The 18,233-nt window shown below is 42.7% G+C and overlaps 1 protein-coding gene and 1 long non-coding RNA gene across 2 annotated transcripts in view; one reads left to right on the forward strand and one right to left on the reverse strand.

Annotated features, from left to right (window-relative positions):
* Window positions 1-17,685, forward strand: part of EFCAB11 (EF-hand calcium binding domain 11) — a 172,236-nt gene extending 154,551 nt beyond the window's left edge. Inside the window, exons 6-7 of the transcript XR_003516009.1 lie at window positions 5,125-5,267; window positions 16,843-17,685. The gene's annotated coding sequence lies outside the window, so the exon portion shown is untranslated. The remainder of the gene's footprint in view (window positions 1-5,124; window positions 5,268-16,842) is intronic.
* LOC113910333 lies at window positions 6,083-8,892 on the reverse strand. Its single transcript, XR_003516011.1, has 3 exons — window positions 8,778-8,892; window positions 7,832-7,986; window positions 6,083-6,215 (listed from the first exon to the last, which is right to left on the reverse strand). It is a non-coding gene; the product is annotated as an uncharacterized LOC113910333 (long non-coding RNA).
* Window positions 17,686-18,233: the final 548 nt, after the last annotated feature.

Below are 18,233 nucleotides of genomic sequence, written 5' to 3' on the forward strand. Positions count from 1 at the left end.
AGCTACTTGAAAGGCTAAGATCATTGATTTTCAGCTTTTTTTCTTTTCTTATACTTATATTTAAAGCTATGAAGGTCCTGCGACGCCTGGGTGGCTATCAGTTAAGTGTCTGACTTAAGCTCAGGTCAGGATCTCAGGGTCCTGGAATCAAGCTCCGCATCAGGCTCCGTGCTCAGCAGGGAGTCTGCTTGTCCCTCTGCCCCTCACCCCACTTGTTCTCTCTCTCTCTCTCTCAAATAAATAAATAAATAAATAAAGTCTTCTAAAAAATAATGAAGTAAAGCTATGAATGTCCTAAACCGCTGCTTTGACCGCATCTCCCAAGTTTTAATACGTCTTATCTTCATTATTGTTATCTTCTTCCTCATTGTTGTAATTTCTTCTTTGGTGCACAGTCTATTCAGAAATAAATTATTACATTTTCAAAAATATTTTTGGTTTTCTAGTTTTCCTTATTGCTTTCTAGCTAATTCGATCATGGGCAGAGGACTTATTTTGAATATTTTCAATCTTTGATTCAATTCTCTTTTAAGTCCTTTAACTTTTCAGTGAACAAAGACATCTTCCCATGCATTTAAATAAATTATTTATTTAATAATTATAAATCAGTTAATTATTGAACTCTATAATGTGATAAATCTTAATTCTCATGATGTTCCAATCCTACCTGTGAACTTGGATTTCAACATAAAATTATAAATCTAAACCAACTTGTATTTTATGTGTTTTTTTAAGTTTATTTACTTTTTAGTATCTCTACACTCAATATGGGCCTTGAGCCCACGACCCTAAGATCAAGGGTCGCATGCTCTTCTGACTGAGCCAGCCAGGCACCCCCCAACTTGTATTTTATTTTATTTTTTTTAAGAGAGAGAACACGTGCAAGCAGTGGTGGGGTGGGGTGTGCAGAGAGAAAGAAGGAGAGAGAGGATCCTAAGCAGGCTCCACACTCAGTGCAGAGTTCCACTCGGGGCTCGATCTCACAACCCTGAGATCATGACCTGAGTGGAAAGCAAGAGTTGGACCCTTAACCGACTGAGCCACCCAGGTGCCCCTAAATTGGAATCACAAAGTGAATTTATCAGTCTAAAACTGCTGTCTAACACGGTAGTCACCAGCACATGTGGCAACTTAAATTTAATTGTTAATCAAAATTAGATAAAGTTTAAAATTCAGTTCCTCATTGAATAGCCATATTCAGTAGCCATATTACAAGTGTGCAATGACTGCATGTGACTGTCGGCTACCATATTGAACAGTGGCAAATAGAACATTTCTATCATTGCATGGAGTTTGATTGGGCAGCCCTCCCTACACTCCTTTAGGGTACTGACCGGTCATTCGATTGGCTGCTCTGGGCCCTGATCCTGGTCTAATCAGGTGACCAAGTCGTGTGGCACCAGCATGGTAATTTATGCAAACATCACCCCACATAAGAGAGCTATTGTGAGAACTTAGAAAGTGATTGAGGGAGAGAAAAACATTCTGAGACTAAGTCCTGATCACCCTTCAAGGCCCCATGCCAACAACACCTCCTGTATGACACCTCTCCTTACTCCATTAAGAGACTTTCATACTTTCTTCTTGACATCCACAGTAGGCTCTTCAGAGTACTGCCTGTGTTGTGGTGTGATTGGTACATTTCCATATCTATCTCCAACTTTGGATTAGGAGCTTCCTGAAGCCAGGACCATGTGTTTTTGTTGTTGTTTTATCTTCACGTCCCTAGGGTCTGGCACCCTGCCTGGTATATGATGGGATTGGGTACACTGATGAATGAAAGGGCTATTTCTCTGAGAGGCAGTGTGATTTGGAGCTAAGTAATGGAGGATCTGAATTCTACTCTCCACTCAGTGTGTGTGCTCTTTGGCAAGTCAACTACTTTTCCTGGGTCTCAGGTTCCTCTTTCTTATCAATTTCAATGGCAAGGTTGACTTAGATAAAAATGCCTCATTGCCCATTTATACATAAATAAGTGTTATATGAAAAAAAAAGAGCACCATGGCCAAACTCGGGAGCTTGGGAATACTTGGTCAAAGATGATAAATGGGTATTCTTATTACTGTAGGAGTCCCCCAAACTTGAAAAATGCTAACATCCCATTATGGCACTGCAAGAAACAGGTAGAACGTACGAAGTTTCTCAGACTTATTTAATGGGCCATAGAACTGTGTGTGTGTGTGTGTGTGTGTGTCTAAGGAATTGTCCAGTTCCATGTTTTTATGACTTTTATGAAGATGCTGCCCAGTTTTACTGTCCCTGGTGCCCAACTTGGATAATGGTGTGACTGTGAACTCATGGAACCATACACTTAAACTCTCACTCCCTCAGCTCCAGCTTCCTCATCTCCCGTTGTACCCCCTGACCTACCCAGGAGAAGAAACTGGAACAACTGTACTTGAAATGCCTGTCAGGAAGGAAGGGACTGAGGTGCATGCATTTAACTTTGGACCTCTGATAGTGAGGTAATGTCGGTACTGATCTAGAAGAGCAGCTGCTTTGAAAATGGAAGCATAAGACAGAGAGAATGATTTTATTTTAATTTAAAATTGATTTTCTCAGTTCTACCACATTTTTTTTTCATGATATCACGGGTGTCACTGTTTAATATATCTAATTTGAGCCATAACTTAATATACCAGGCTTTCATGCCCATGAATTCTTAAAGCAGCCACAGATTATTAATGTTATGTTAATAAGAAAGCAATAATGAAATATTATACAGAGTTCCCACTCCATATATTATTAATGAAGACCTTTGTGTTTTGGTGGGCTTGATACGTTACGATGTGGTCGCCGAACAGATTAGAAAATGTTTTAGCTTTCTCAGCAAAAAGGCCCCAAATCAGGTTACGTGACTAGAAAGTATTAGTGACAGGTAGCAAAAGTGGCCATGAGGCATTGTGGGACGGGAGGCAATGAACTTATTTCAATCTGAGGTGCCAGGAATAGGAACATTCTTGTTACTCAAGAGTGAAATGAACAGTTCTATCAGCTGCCTTGGAAATAAAAAACAGAAAAAAACAGGCCTACTGCAAAGCTTAGTCCTGTGCCGTGCTAAATTGCCACACGCACTGAAATTCACTAACATCGATTGTAAAAACCAAGGTCCACTGTATGCCTGCCATGGGCCGACACTGTTCTAAGCACTTGGCATGCGTTGTCACATTTAAATCTTGTGGTGACTTTAAGAGGGAGGCATTATCTTTATTCTCACGAGGGGGAATAAGCGGAGAGACATGAACGGCCTCTAGTAGTAAGCGGTAGACACGGGATTTGAACTTGATCAAGCAGCCTCAGCCCATCCTCGTCACCTCAACACTGAGAATGGAGACTTGTCCTGTCAGGTCTGAGCTCTGGGGGAGCACCCAGGCCTCTGGCCCATCCAGAGGAGCTTCAAGTGTGTCCAGCAATGGACTCATTTGCCTGCATCTCAAAGGTCATCACAGGGGGCACCTGGGTGGCTCAGTCGGTTAAGCGTCTGCCTTCGGCTCAGGTCATGATCTCAGGGTCCTGGGATTGAGTCCCGCATCAGGCTCCCTGCTCAGCGGGGAGTCTGCTTCTCCCTCTGACCCTCCCCCGTCTCATGATCTGTCTCTCTCTCAAATAAATAAATGAAATCTTTAAAAAAAAAAAAAAGGTCACCATGGGTCTCACAGTGACCAGCCCCCTCAGGCCAACTGTTATGTTAGAATGGGAGTAGAAGTCAGAGATCTTCCAGTTACACTGTGACTCTCTATTAGAGGTATCCACAGTCACGTGCTCACCTAAAAGGCCATGTTGTTCTTCATGAGACCAATATCACCAGAGGATTGGTGACCTATCAAAAATTACACGCATGAACCCCCACCTCCCCTTCTCCTCCCCCTACACACCCACCCACATCCTCCATCACAGCTGTAAGCCCCGCCCTACCCTTGGCTGTTGTGGTTTTGTCTGTATCCCCCAGCCATTTCTCACATGAGATTGGCCTCCTCTCCCCTTGGCAGGTGACCTGTGCTGTGTTGGATTTTGTTCAAAGAGCACAGTGTGACAGTCATCCCCCCACTCAGATCGTGAGGAGGAAGAGATTGTGTAATCCACAGTTTCCAAGATTCCAACAATCCTGTCGCCATCTCGGCTTCTCCCACCACCCTCCCTGGGCTTTGCCAGACACATGGAAATTCTAAAAAGCAAAGTGCCATTTTCTTCAATCATTTGATTTTGAAAATGGGGGGGATGACACAAAGTTGACTTAGCCATTGCCCTTTCTGTGCAGATATGAAGCCCATTGTAGCTATGATTTAAATACTAATTATATGCCCGTTTTCTTTTTAAGGTTTTTTTGTTTGTTTGTTTGTTCCTTTACAGAAGCAGTCAGGGGAGTGACTAAAAGCTTATTCATTGGCAGGATTTTTCTTTTGGAAACGAACATGCTGGCACAATTTTAATTGGGTTTTAGTTGTTGTTGTTTTAATTCTCACAGTGATGGCTTGGCTATGTCTTTTGGGACTGCAGAGGGAAACTGGCATCTGGTGTTTGAGGATTCTGGGGATTTGCACCATATTTATGTGTAATAACTATACAGTAAATAAACAGAATGAATAATTAAGTGAATAATGAGTTTCTCGGAAAAGAGGATTCTTCGGAAGACTTCGACAGAAATTCTCACGTGTGTTGCATGCCCTCCGTCCTGCTCTCACTGTGCCTTTGCCCCCGTGGAAACCAGCAAGGACACCTTCTAAGCTGAAATCCATGCCATTCATCAATGTGGTTTGATAGAAACAAGATAGTTTCTTCCCGTTGCAAGGAGGTTGGATTTATGTCTCTTAGAATTATCTTTTTTACTCTAGAGAGAGAGATATTTGCCTCTTTAAAAATAAAATCCATGAGATTAAATTTCATTGAACAGTTTCTCTCTAAGGGACTAAAAACCTGAAATTCCAGGAATTCGCCGTAGCTGGTGAAATTACGTTAATGCATGTTAATACCCATATTAGCCAGTCCAAGGTGCCCTTGCTTCTGGATGCGCCCGGGGCCAAAGCGAATCTTCCCGGAGGTAAAACCACTGTATACGTACCGTTATTTCGTGTGTGTGTGTTCACGCATTCACTCATAAGTTTTTACATTTACTCCTTCATTCAGCAAGTTACTGAGCACCTACTGCATGCCCAGCACAGTGCCAGGCCCTGGGGTTACAAGGTGATGAGCAAAACCAGACCCCGTTCCAGTCCTTCCGGAGCCCACGTTCCTGTCAGGGAGACAGCCATCACATAAAGCAACAAAAGGTAAGTTGCAACGATGACAGGTGTTATGAAGGAGGCCATGTTAGCGTGCTCGGGCCGCCATAACAAAATACCACAGACCAGTGGCCTCAACAACAGAAACTTCTTTTCTCACAATTCTGGAAGCTGGAAGTCAATCACAGAATCAGCAGATTTGGTCTCAACCGAGGCAGCTCTCCTTGGCTTGCAAATGGCCGCCTTCTCTCCGTGTCTTCACCTTATCTTCCCTCTGTATGTGTGTGTGTCTCTTTGTCCAAATTTCCTCTTCTTATAGATAGACACCAGTCTGATTGGATTAGGGCCCATGCTAATGGCCTCATTTTAACTGAATTACTTTTCTAAAGGCCCTATCTCCAAATACAGCCACAATCTGAGGTATTGGGGGTTAGGGCTTCAACATATGAATTTTGGGGGACATGATTCAGCCATAACAGAGAGGTATTTGGTACATAAGGAGATAGTAACAGGGACAGGTCAGATACCCAAGCAGGGACATAGGGTGGGCTTGCTGAGGATTAGGTGGGGATCTCAGGGATGACCAGGAACTAACTACAAGAAGAGGAGGAGAAGGAAATTCCAGGAAGAGGGAGGATCATGTGCCAAAGCCCTCCGAAGAGAGAGCATGGCCAGTAGCAGAGACCAAAGGGAGGCAGACTATGGTGGCTAAGGAGCTGTGAGGTAAGGCGTGGCGCCTAGGATGATGCTGACATTATAGAGGGGGCCCGGGCCGTGCAGGGACTTCTGTCTTTTTCCCAAGAGCAGTGGGAGATCATCAAAGGTTTTTAACTGAGGACAGAAGTGGCATGACTAAATTTGCCCTTTGGAAATATCAGTCTGGCTGCAGTGTGGAGAACAGACATGCGGGGTTCTGGAGTGCCTTTAGACAGGCACTGAATATAGGAGAACGCTGTAGGTATCCAAGCAGGAGAGGGAAGTGGCGGGATTCAGGACCTAGGGTAGGAGCAGAAAGAAATGAGTCCGTTTGCAAGAGGAATGAGGGACGATGGATTAAATATTAAATATTAAATATTAAATATTAAATCACCCTGCACTGGGTGAGAGGAATTGGTGATGGGTTAGATCTGTTGGGCACTGGGTGAGGGAAAAGATGATGGGTTGTCTCCTGTATTTCTGACTCCCGTAACTGGGTAAACAAAGTACAAGTCAATGGGATCAAGAAAACCTGGAGAAGGGCCTATGTTCAAGTTGAGTTTTGATCATACTGATGTCATAGACACAAAAGACCCCTTGGTCACTTTCTTTGCCTCAACACAGATACCTCTCTCCCCTGTACATGCTGTTCTGCTTGGAACACTCTTTCACGCTTATACTTCACTACCCAACCCCTTCACATCTCGGCCCAAGGGCCAACTTCCTCAGTACTGAGCCCTTCCTCAATTGCTCAGACTAGGCCACGTGTCCCTTTCACACACTCTTATAACACCTGTACTTTACCTTCAGAGCAGTCATTATAGTTGAAATTACAGCTACCTGTTTAAATTCTATTTCTGCCACTAGAATGGGAAGAAAGACTATGAAGGCCAAGGCAATATCTGTCTAATTAGTACAGCAGACTGGTGGTTCTGGTCTGACTAGAACTGACTCTTTGGGTTGGAATCTTGTCTTCCCTACTTCCTAGTGGTGTGAATTTGGGCAAGGTCTTTAATCTTGCTGCACCTCAGTTGGCTTTGTATATAAAGTATGGATTATGACAGCATATCCCTCATAGAATTGTTGGGATGATTAACTGAGTTCATTAGCAAGAAGTGTTTATAACAATGCTTGACATATAATAAGCACTCAGTAAACATTAGCTATGATTATTTTTCATCACTATATCCCTAAGTATTTGATGGACAGATGATCAGATAAATGGATGGACTGAATAGGTGGATTGAGGAATAAGTAAGGTGAGAAGAAATAAGACACAATCTCTCTTAAGCTATGTTGAATGAGCACAGTGGAAAGGCAAGGAAACCCAAATGGGTATTGTGAAAAGAGGGGCTGGCTCATTCTTCAAGACTTAGCTAACTTCCAAGATATTGGGTCCCATGAAGGTAAACTTCTCCTGTATGCTCACTTTCAGGCAGGGCCTTAAGGAATCTCCACCAGCTTTCTTTAAGAGTAAATCACATTATTTTTTTCTGGACCCCAATAGAAAGGGAAACAAATCACCACAACCCAACTGTCCCCTTCTTAATTAAGCTGACTGCACATTTCCCAAATTCCCTGTGAATTTTTTTTGAAAGAAAAAATAAAAAACTAAGTTTAATCTGACTTAAACAATAAACTGAATCATTAATTCATTCTTGTGTCCCTCCTTCAAACATTTATGGGATTCCTCTTCTATGTCAGGCACTGGGATGGGTATGAGGTGGTTACCAAGTTAAATAAGATACCATCCCCGTCCTTGAGAAGCTTGAGTCCTAACTTTACAAAGAGATTTTAAATAGATATTCTTGATAGATAGACCTGATCAAAATAAAGCAAATACAGAAGCAAAAGCTGTTTTCTGGACAGAGGGCAGCAGACTATTACAGATCATCCTCACTGTAACTCTTGCTTACCTCCGCCTTGCTGGGTCTTCAACGGTGAGTGAAGCCACCACATAGAAAAGCTGAGGCTGCTTGGTCCCAGCTGGAAGGTATTTTCATCGCTGTCACTCTATTTATGAAAGCAACTCGTGTCTCGTACCTTCTTTTTTGCCCAAAGGATTCTCTTTCTGTAATTTATTACAAAATTCAAGGCCATTTTATTAGGGGGAAATGCGCCATATCGTTATTATAACAACTCCCCCTATTTTTGTTCAATTTTGAAACTGACAATCTAAAGACTATTTTTAGCTCAGTCATGTGAGATTATTTGTTTCCTTCTGAGAAGTTTTTCCTTCGGACTAGTTAACATGAATTTTATGCTCACTTATTATGTCACATGCTCCAATTCAATTTATTTTAAAGCAGATTCTTTGGGGAAAACTGTAAAGCTAATTTGAATCGATTCTTTAGAGATTCCATTTTAAATGACGTGCTATAAAATTGGCAGACAAAGTGAAAAAATGGAATTGAATTTTCTTCTTCAGCTACTCATTGGATTCAGAAATCTTGCTTTTCGACACTGCCAAGGGTTTTGATATAATGTTTTATGCAATTTTCATAACATTTATCTTAAACTCCATCGCCTTTAGTTTGGTTGTTCAACTCAAAATGGTTTCCTGGTATTTCCACGGGAAAAAAAAAGCAGAGTTCCTGCTACAGGAAGAATTGGGTGCTTTCATACAAACCTCCTGCCATTCACAGGGGTGCCTGTGTATGAAACATCTGGTGTAATGCAGGTGTTTAATTCCAGAATGAATACTGAACGTCTGTGAACAAACGTGCTGATGGAGGTGTGGAATAAAACAGCATCTCCCACTTCCTTCCACTCTGCACAATTTCTATTTCTCCCTCTCATATTTGATGGATTTGCAGCTTGAGGAAAGAGTGGGAATAATAGGCAAGACGCCCGACGGCTTACTTTTCCGTCCTTCACAGCGCCCCCAAGAGGCGCCCATTCTTCGTCAGGGCAGTGGGCTCCAAGCTAATCAGAAACAGCCGTCACCGGGTGGGAACGAGGACCCCGGGTTTGGTACATCTGATTCCACTCGATGATATATATCCTATTATTATCAATCGAATGGAAAATACATGGAAAACACATGTCTGCAATTTCCCCCTTGAGACACACTTGCTTTCTTGGATGTGTTTTTAAAAGGGAGTTTTATTTCACACTCATCTTTCCCTGGAATGCCCTCAATTGCAACTATCATTCCCATTGACCCAGCTAGTCGGCTCACAGTCACACTCACCAAGGGTCTTTCCCCCGTGTGCTTGGCCACCACCGAGTGCCACATCAAGTACTTGGAGTTACTTTCGTAAACCCAGGTTGGTCCCAAAAGAAGCCAATCATTGCCGAAAAGGGGCAGAGCAAGATGGCGGAGGAGTGGGAGACCTGGATTTCGTCTGGTCTCAAGAATTCAGCTGAATAGGGATCAAACCATTTTGAACACCTACGAACTCAACAGGAGATCGAAGAGGAGAGTAGCAACAGCTCTCTGAACAGAAAAGCGACCACTTACCGGAAGGTAGGACGTGTGCAGAAGTGAATCCGAGGTGATATTCGGGAGGATAGACGGTGGGGGAGGGGGCCTCCGTCGGCCGCTTCTGGCAAGTGATAGAGCCGCGAGCACAAAATCGGACCTTTTAGAAGTCGGCTCCGCTGAGGGACGTCGCTCCAGGGGCTAAGCGGGGGGGGGGAGGGGTGGAACCCTCGCAGAACACTGTGGTCTCAGGACCCTCGGGGTCACAGAAAGACCGGGGGTGCCTGAGGGCGGCAGAGCTCCCAGGGATCGGAGCGGGGAAGCTGGCTGCAGAGACGGAGCCGAGGTGCGGGCTCTCAGCTCGGGGTGGCCATAAACTGTGATCCGCAGCCCAGTCGGGCCACTGCTCCTCCAGCAGGGACCCAACAAGCGGCAGAGCTGGGGAGACTCCCCTTCTTCCCCCGGGAGGAGCGGCGCGGGAGTGCACCGTGGGGATCTGCTGGGTTTGGAGACTCCACACGGGGTCGGGTGCCAGAGATTGAAACACTTGGTCACAGGCCGGGTGAGCACGGAGTGCGGCCGGAGACCAGGGACACGGGAGTGACTGCTTTTCTCTGGGGGCGCACTGAGGAGCGGGGGCCCCGAGTTCTCAGCTCCTCCGGGCGGAAATTGGGAGGCCACCATTTTCACTCTAGTCCTCCAAAGCTGTACGGAGAGCTTGCAGGAACAAAAGCTCCTGAGAGCAAACCCGAGCAGATTGCTTAGCTGGGACCAACAAGGGCGGGGCACTTCTGCCTCTGGCAAAGACATTTGGGAAGCACGGCAACAGGTCCCTCCCCCAGAAGATCAGCACGAACAGCCAGCAAGCCAAGACCAAGTTTACCGATCAAGGAGAACGGGAGAACTCCAGCGCTAGGGGAATACTGCACATAGAATTCGTGGCTTTTTTACCATGATTCATTAGTTTTTCAAAGTTAATTTTTTTTAGCTGGTTTTTTTTTTGAATTTTTCTTTTTCCCTTTTTCAACCAATATCTTATCAATCCCTTTTTTAAAAAATTTTTATTTTTCATTTTTAGAGTCATACTTTATCCCTTCATAGTAGTTACCCTTATTATTGGCATATATATATAAGTTGTTCTGTCTTTAAAAATTTGAGATACAGTTTCTTCTAACGGATCAAAATATACCCTAAATCACTAATGTATGGCTTTTTCTAGTGTCCTGCCTGATCACATTCTCTCCCTTTTTTTTTCTTTTCTTTTTTTTAAAATCTTCTTTCTTTTTTCAAACAACTTCTTATCAATTCCTTCTATAAAATCTTTTATAATTTTCATCTTTACAGTCATCTTCCATCCCCTCATTGTATCAACCCTTATTTTGTACATATATAAGTCTGTCTTCCTTTAAAATTTTAGGAGGCACTTTCTTCTAACAGACCAAAATACGCCCAAAATCTAGTGTGTGGCACTGATCTATGCACTAGCCTGATCACATTTGATCATATTCTGTTTTTTTGGTTTTGTTCTGTTTTTGTTTGTTTTTATCTTTTTCTTTTTCTTTTTTTCTCTTTCTTTTTTCTTTCTTTCTCTTTCTTTTCCCCTGGTTTCAGGTCCTTTCTGATTTGTATAGAGTATATTTGCTGGGGATGTTGTTAACCTGTTAACATTTTGTTCTCTCATTCATCTATTCTCCTCTGGACAAAATGACAAGACAAAAAAAATCACCTCAGCAAAAAGAACAAGAGGTAGTACCGTCTGCCAGGGACCTACTCAATACTGACATTAGTACGATGTCAGACATAGAGTTCAGAATCATGACTTTAAAGATACTAGCTGGGCTTGGAAAAAGTGTGGAAGTTATTAGAGAAACCCTTTCTGGAGAAATAAAAGAACTAAAATCTAACCAAGTCGAAATCAAAAAGGCTATTAATGAGGTGCAATCAAAAATGGGGGCACTAACTGCTAGGATAAATGAAGCAGAAGAGAGAATCAGTGATATAGAAGACCAAATGATGGAAAATAAAGAGGCTGAGAAAAAGAGAGAGAAACTACAGGATCACGAGGGCAGAATTCGAGAGATAAGCGATACGATAAGACAAAACATTAGAATAATTGGGATCCCAGAAGAAGAAGAAAGAGAGAGAGGGGCAGAAGGTATATTGGAGCAAATTATAGCACAGAACTTCCCTAATGTGGGGAAGGAAACAGGCATCAAAATCCAGGAGGCACAGAGAACCCCTCTCAAAATCAATAAAAATAGGTCAACACCCCGACATCTAATAGTAAAACTTATGAGTCCCAGAGACAAAGAGAAAATCCTGAAAGCAGCTCGGGAGAAGAGATATGTAACCTATAATGGTAGAAACATTAGATTGGCAACAGACCTATCCACAGAGACCTGGCAGGCCAGAAAGGACTGGCATGATATCTTCAGAGCCCTAAACGAGAAAAATATGCAGCCAAGAATACTATATCCAGCTAGGCTGTCATTGAAAATTGAAGGAGAGATAAAAAGCTTCCAGGACAAACAAAAACTAAAGGAATTTGCAAACACGAAACCAGCCCTCCAAGAAATATTGAAAGGGGTCCTCTAAGCAAAGAGAGACCCTAAAAGCAGCATAGATCAGAAAGGAACACAGACAATATACAGTAACAGTCACCTTACATGCAATACAATGGCACTAAATTCATATCTTTCAATAGTTACCCTGAATGTAAATGGGCTCAATGCCCCAATCAAAAGACACAGGCTATCAGATTGGATTAAAAAACAAGACCCATCAATATGCTGTCTGCAAGAGACTCATTTTAGAACCAAAGGCACCCCCAAATTGAAAGTGAGGGGGTGGAAAACCATTTACCATGCTAATGGACACCAAAAGAAAGCTGGGGTGGCAATCCTTATATCAGACAAATTAGATTTTAAAACAAAGACTGTAATAAGAGATGAGGAAGGACACTATATCCTACTTAAAGGGTCTATCCAACAAGAAGATCTAACAATTGTAAATATCTATGCCCCTAACGTGGGAGCAGCCAATTATATAAGGCAATTAATAACAAAAGCAAAGAAACACATTGACAACAATACAATAATAGTGGGGGACTTTAACACCCCCCTGACTGAAATGGACAGATCATCTAAGCAAAAGATCAACAAGGAAATAAAGACTTTAAATGAAACACTGGACCAGATGGACTTCACAGACATATTCAGAACATTCCATCCCAAAGCAACAGAATACACATTCTTCTCTAGTGCCCATGGAACATTCTCCAGAATTGATCACATCCTAGGTCACAAATCAGGTCTCAACCGGTACCAAAAGATTGGGATTATTCCCTGCATATTTTCAGACCACAATGCTTTGAAACTAGAACTCAATCACAAGAGGAAAGTCGGAAAGAACTCAAATACATGGAGGCTAAAGAGCATCCTGCTAAAGAATGAATGGGTAAACCAGGAAATTAAAGAAGAATTAAAAAAATTCATGGAAACCAATGAAAATGAAAACACAACTGTTCAAAATCTTTGGGATACAGCAAAGGCAGTCCTGAGGGGAAAGTATATAGCAATACAAGCCTTTCTCAAGAAACAAGAAAGGTCTCAAATATACAACCTAACCCTACACCTAAAGGAGCTGGAGAAAGAACAGCAAATAAAGCCCAAACCCAGCAGGAGAAGAGAAATAATAAAGATCAGAGCAGAAATCAATGAAATAGAAACCAAAAGAACAGTAGAACAGATCAACAAAACTAGGAGCTGGTTCTTTGAAAGAATTAACTGGATGGATAAACCCCTGACCAGACTTATCAAAAAGAAAAGAGAAATGACCCAAATCAACACAATCATGAATGAAAGAGGAGAGATCACAACCAACACCAAAGAAATACAAACAATTATAAGAACATATTATGAGCAACTCTCTGCCAGCAAATTAGATAACCTGGAAGAAATGGGTGCATTCCTAGAGATGTATCAACTACCAAAATTGAACCAGGAAGAAATAGAAAACCTGAACAGACCTATAACCCCTAAGGAAATTGAAGCAGTCATCAAAAATCTCCCAAGAAACAAAAGCCCAGGGCCAGATGGCTTCCCAGGGGAATTCTACCAAACGTTTCAAGAAGAATTAATACCTATTCTCCTGAAGCTGTTCCAAAAAATAGAAATGGAAGGAAAACTTCCAAACTCGTTTTATGAGGCCACCATTACCTTGATCCCAAAACCAGACAAAGACCCCATCAAAAAGGAGAATTACAGACCAATATCCTTGATGAACATGCATGCAAAAATTCTCACCAAAATACTAGCCAATAGGATCCAACAGTACATTAAAAGGATTATTCACCGTGACCAAGTGGGATTTATCCCTGGGCTGCAAGGTTGGTTCAATATCCGCAAATCAGTCAACGTGATACAATACATTAACAAAAGAAAGAACAAGAATCATATGATCCTCTCAATAGATGCAGAAAAAGCATTTGACAAAGTACAGCATCCTTTCTTGATCAAAACTCTTCAGAGTATAGGGATAGAGGATACATACCTCAATATCATAAAAGCCATCTATGAAAAACCTACAGCGAATATCATTCTCAATGGGGAAAAGCTGAGAGCTTTCCCCCTAAGGTCAGGAACGCAGCAGGGATGTCCATACTCACCACTGCTGTTCAACATAGTATTAGAAGTCCTAGCCACAGCAATCAGACAACAAAAAGAAATCAAAAGCATCCAAATCGGCAAGGAGGAAGTCAAACTCTCACTCTTTGCAGATGATATGATACTGTATGTGGAAAACCCAAAAGACTCCACCCCAAAACTGCTAGAACTCATACAGGAATTCAGTAAAGTGGCAGGATATAAAATCAATGCACAGAAATCGGTGGCATTCCTATACACCAACAACAAGACAGAAGAGAGACAAATCAAGGAGTCGATCCCATTTACAATTGCACCCAAAACCATAAGATACCTAGGAATAAATTTAACCAAAGAGGCAAAAGATCTGTACTCAGAAAACTATAAAATACTCATGAAAGAAATTGAAGAAGACACAAAGAAATGGAAAAACGTTCCATGCTCATGGATTGGAACAATAAACATTGTGAAGATGTCAATGCTACCTAGAGCGATCTACACATTCAATGCAATCCCCATCAAAATACCATTCACTTTTTTCAAAGAAATGGAACAAATAATCCTAAAATTTGTATGGAACCAGAAGAGACCCCAAATAGCCAGAGGAATATTGAAAAAGCAAAGCAAAGTTGGCAGCTTCACAATTCCGGACTTCCAGCTCTATTACAAAGCTGTCATCAAGACAGTATGGTACTGGCACAAAAACAGACACATAGATCAATGGAACAGAATCAAGAGCCCAGAAATGGACCCTCAACTCTATGGTCAACTAATCTTTGACAAAGCAGGAAAGAGTGTCCAATGGCAAAAAGACAGTCTCTTCAACAAATGGTGTTGGGAAAATTGGACAGCCACATGCAGAAGAATGGAACTGGACCATTTCCTTACACCACACACAAAAATAGACTCCAAATGGTTGAAAGACCTAAACGTGAGACAGGAGTCCATCAAAATCCTAAAGGAGAACACAGGTAGCAACCTCTTCGACCTCAGCCACAGCAACTTCTTCCTAGAAACATCCCCAAAGGCGAGGGAAGCAAGGGCAAAAATGAACTATTGGGATTTCAAGATAAAAAGCTTTTGCACAGCAAAAGAAACAGTCCACAAAACCAAAAGACAACCGACAGAATGGGAGAAAATATTTGCAAATGACATATCAGATAAAGGGCTAGTATCCAAAATCTATAAAGAACTTATCAAACTCAACACCCAAAGAACAAATAATCCAATCAAGAAATGGGCAGAAGACATGAACAGACATTTTTCCAATGAAGACATCCAAATGGCCAACAGGCACATGAAAAAGTGCTCAACATCGCTCAGCATCAGGGAAATCCAAATCAAAACCTCCATGAGATACCCCCTCACACCAGTCAGAATGGTTAAAATTAACAAGTCAGGAAACGACAGATGTTGGCGGGGATGCGGAGAAAGGGGAACCCTCCTACACTATTCGTGGGAATGCAAGCTGGTGCAACCACTCTGGAAAACAGTATGGAGGTTCCTGAAACAGTTGAAAATAGAGCTTCCATATGATCCAGCAATTGCACTACTGGGTATTTACCACAAAGATACAAATGTAGGGATCCGAAGGGCTATGTGCACCCCAATGTTTATAGCAGCAATGTCCACAATAGCCAAACTGTGGAAAGAGCCAAGATGTCCACTGACAGATGAATGGGTAAAGAAGATATGGTATATATACACAATGGAATATTATGCAGCCATCAAAAGGAATGAGATCTTGCCATTTGCAACGACATGGATGGAACTGGAGGGTGTCATGCGGAGTGAAATAAGTCAATCAGAGAAAGACATGTATCATATGACCTCGCTGATATGAGGAATTCTTAATCTCAGGAAACAAACTGAGGGTTGCTGGAGTGGTGGGGGGGTGGGAGGGATGGGGTGGCTGGGTAATGGACACTGGGGAGAGTATGTGCTATGGTGAGCGCTGTGAATTGTGCAAGACTGTTGAATCACAGATCTGTACTTCTGAAACAAATAATGCAATATATGTTAAGAAAATAAAGAAGAAGATAGCAGGAAGGGAAGAATGAAGGGGAGTAAGTCAGAGGGGGAGAGGAACCATGAGAGACGATGGACTCTGAAAAACAAACTGAGGGTTCTAGAGGGGAGGGGGGTGGGGGGATGGGTTAGCCTAGTGATGGGTATTAAAGAGGCCACATTCTGCGTATAGCGCTGGGTGTTATGCACAAATAATGAATCATGGAACACTACATCAAAAACTAAGGATGTAATGTATGGTGATTAACATAACAATAAAAAATTTAAAAAAATAAATAACAAATTAGGGGAAAATTGTATATGTGTATTTTAAACTATACATCCTAATTTTTGGTTTAAATGTATAATTGTTGCAAGAACCTCTCATGTTAGTGAGATGTCCAATTTCAATTAAAATTTTTATATTCTAGAGCATATTTTTGTCCCTTTTATATAATAATTTTTATTGTATTTTTATATTATGGAAATATTTATTTGCATTGTAGAAAACTTAGAAAATACAGACAAACTAATAAATGGAAAATTAAAAAAAAAAGAAGCCAATCATTGCCTCCCGTGGTTTTGCTCTGATTACAAAGAAGGTAACTGTGTGAAGGGAGTGCACCTGTCAGTCAGGTTCGAAGGAAAAAGCAGACCTCGGGCTCCCTTCTCCCTTAGACACACGAGGCCTAGGGCTTATGATCAGTATGCGTAGGGGCCCACAAAAGCTTTCATTGTAATTAAAATGAATGTAATCATGAATATAATAATGAATCCAGGCTAGATATTTGTTTTTCTACCAAAAGAGCCTTAAAATATCAATTTTAATTTTTTTTTTTTTTTTTTACTGAAGGAAGGGGTCCACGAAGGCCAAGTGTCTCAGGCCCACAAGTCATCATGCAGCCCTGAGCACACCAGCTATGAGGAACATGGGACAAGGGATTGATTATAGGGTCAGACCTTCTGTGACTATGGGAGCTGGTGGAGAGGGCTAAGCAAGCCTGTGTGGACCTCTGCGTGTGAAGGTGTAGGTCAACAAGGCCAGCAATTGGAAAGAAGCACTCACTGGGAAGACGGGGGCGGGGGGGTGGTTGTCCACCAGGGATGATTCCCCACCCCCCCATTCAGAAGACTTTGGCAATGTCTGGAGACAGTTTGCCTCGTCACAACTAGGGTAAAAGTTGCTACTGGTATCCAGGGACCCTGCTAAACATCCTACAATGCACAGGACAGCTCCACACAACAAAGAATTATCCAGAATCATCAAAAAAGCAATAGTGCTAAGGTTGAGCAACCCCAAGGTTAAAGTTGAGAAAGGCCGGGAACTGCAGGGCCAGTCGGAGCCCAGGTCTGTCTCCCACGGCCACCGACTTCGGTGGTTCACCATGGAGCTATGCTTGCAGACTGGCTGAGGACTTGGAGAAGCTGCAGCAGGAGACTGGGGAGCTGTAGGCCTGGCGAGCCAGCAGATGAGCAGCAATGCCCACGAGATACAGCAGCGCCTGGTGCCCTGGGTCCGCCTTCTGAGCCGAACCAAAGAGCATTGCTAGAATCCTGCATTAACTTCCCCCACAGCCAGCCCTAACTCGGGGCCACACAGGGAAGGGAACTTGAGAGAAGTTAGCCCCTGCTTAGCTAGGTTGACACTGTGCACAGCCTCCCCGGGAGCCCACGTGGAGTTCTGCTCACTAGGACTCTTCACTAACAGAGTGGCTTGTCCCTCACCACACTTGCAACCTTGCACGCCCTTAAATTGGAGGTGGTGGAAAGCTGTCTCAATCTACAGATGCTTGGTGTGCCTTAGACCCATGGTCACGCATCATCATCTGTTCTTTCTTTCAGAAATAGAGACATGGCTGGACATTCAGCAGCCCAGACTACACACCCCAGCTTCCCCGGAAGTGAGATGTGGCCGTGTCGCATGACTTTGAGGGCAAGCCGTGGTGCCAGATCCAGAGGGGGACCTCCAGACACTGGCTGTGCCCTCCTGCGTGTGTTTTTGCCCCCTTCCCACTAGCTGGGACTCAGGCATGGAGGCGATCCAGCTTCAACCACACAAGGACAAAAGTAGAACACAAGATGGAAAGACTCTGTGGTCCGGAGAATCCTTAACCTTAGGCACCTTTTTTTTTCCTTAAAGAGTTCTGAGGAAGCATGTTTGTTACTCAGGTTGTAGATGATTAAAGCCAACTCAGATTCACTGAAGACAAGGAATGTATTTGCTCACATCATTGGGAAGTCTGG

This window comes from Zalophus californianus, chromosome 6 (assembly GCF_009762305.2).
Source record: "Zalophus californianus isolate mZalCal1 chromosome 6, mZalCal1.pri.v2, whole genome shotgun sequence".
In the NCBI taxonomy this organism is placed as follows: domain Eukaryota; kingdom Metazoa; phylum Chordata; class Mammalia; order Carnivora; family Otariidae; genus Zalophus; species Zalophus californianus.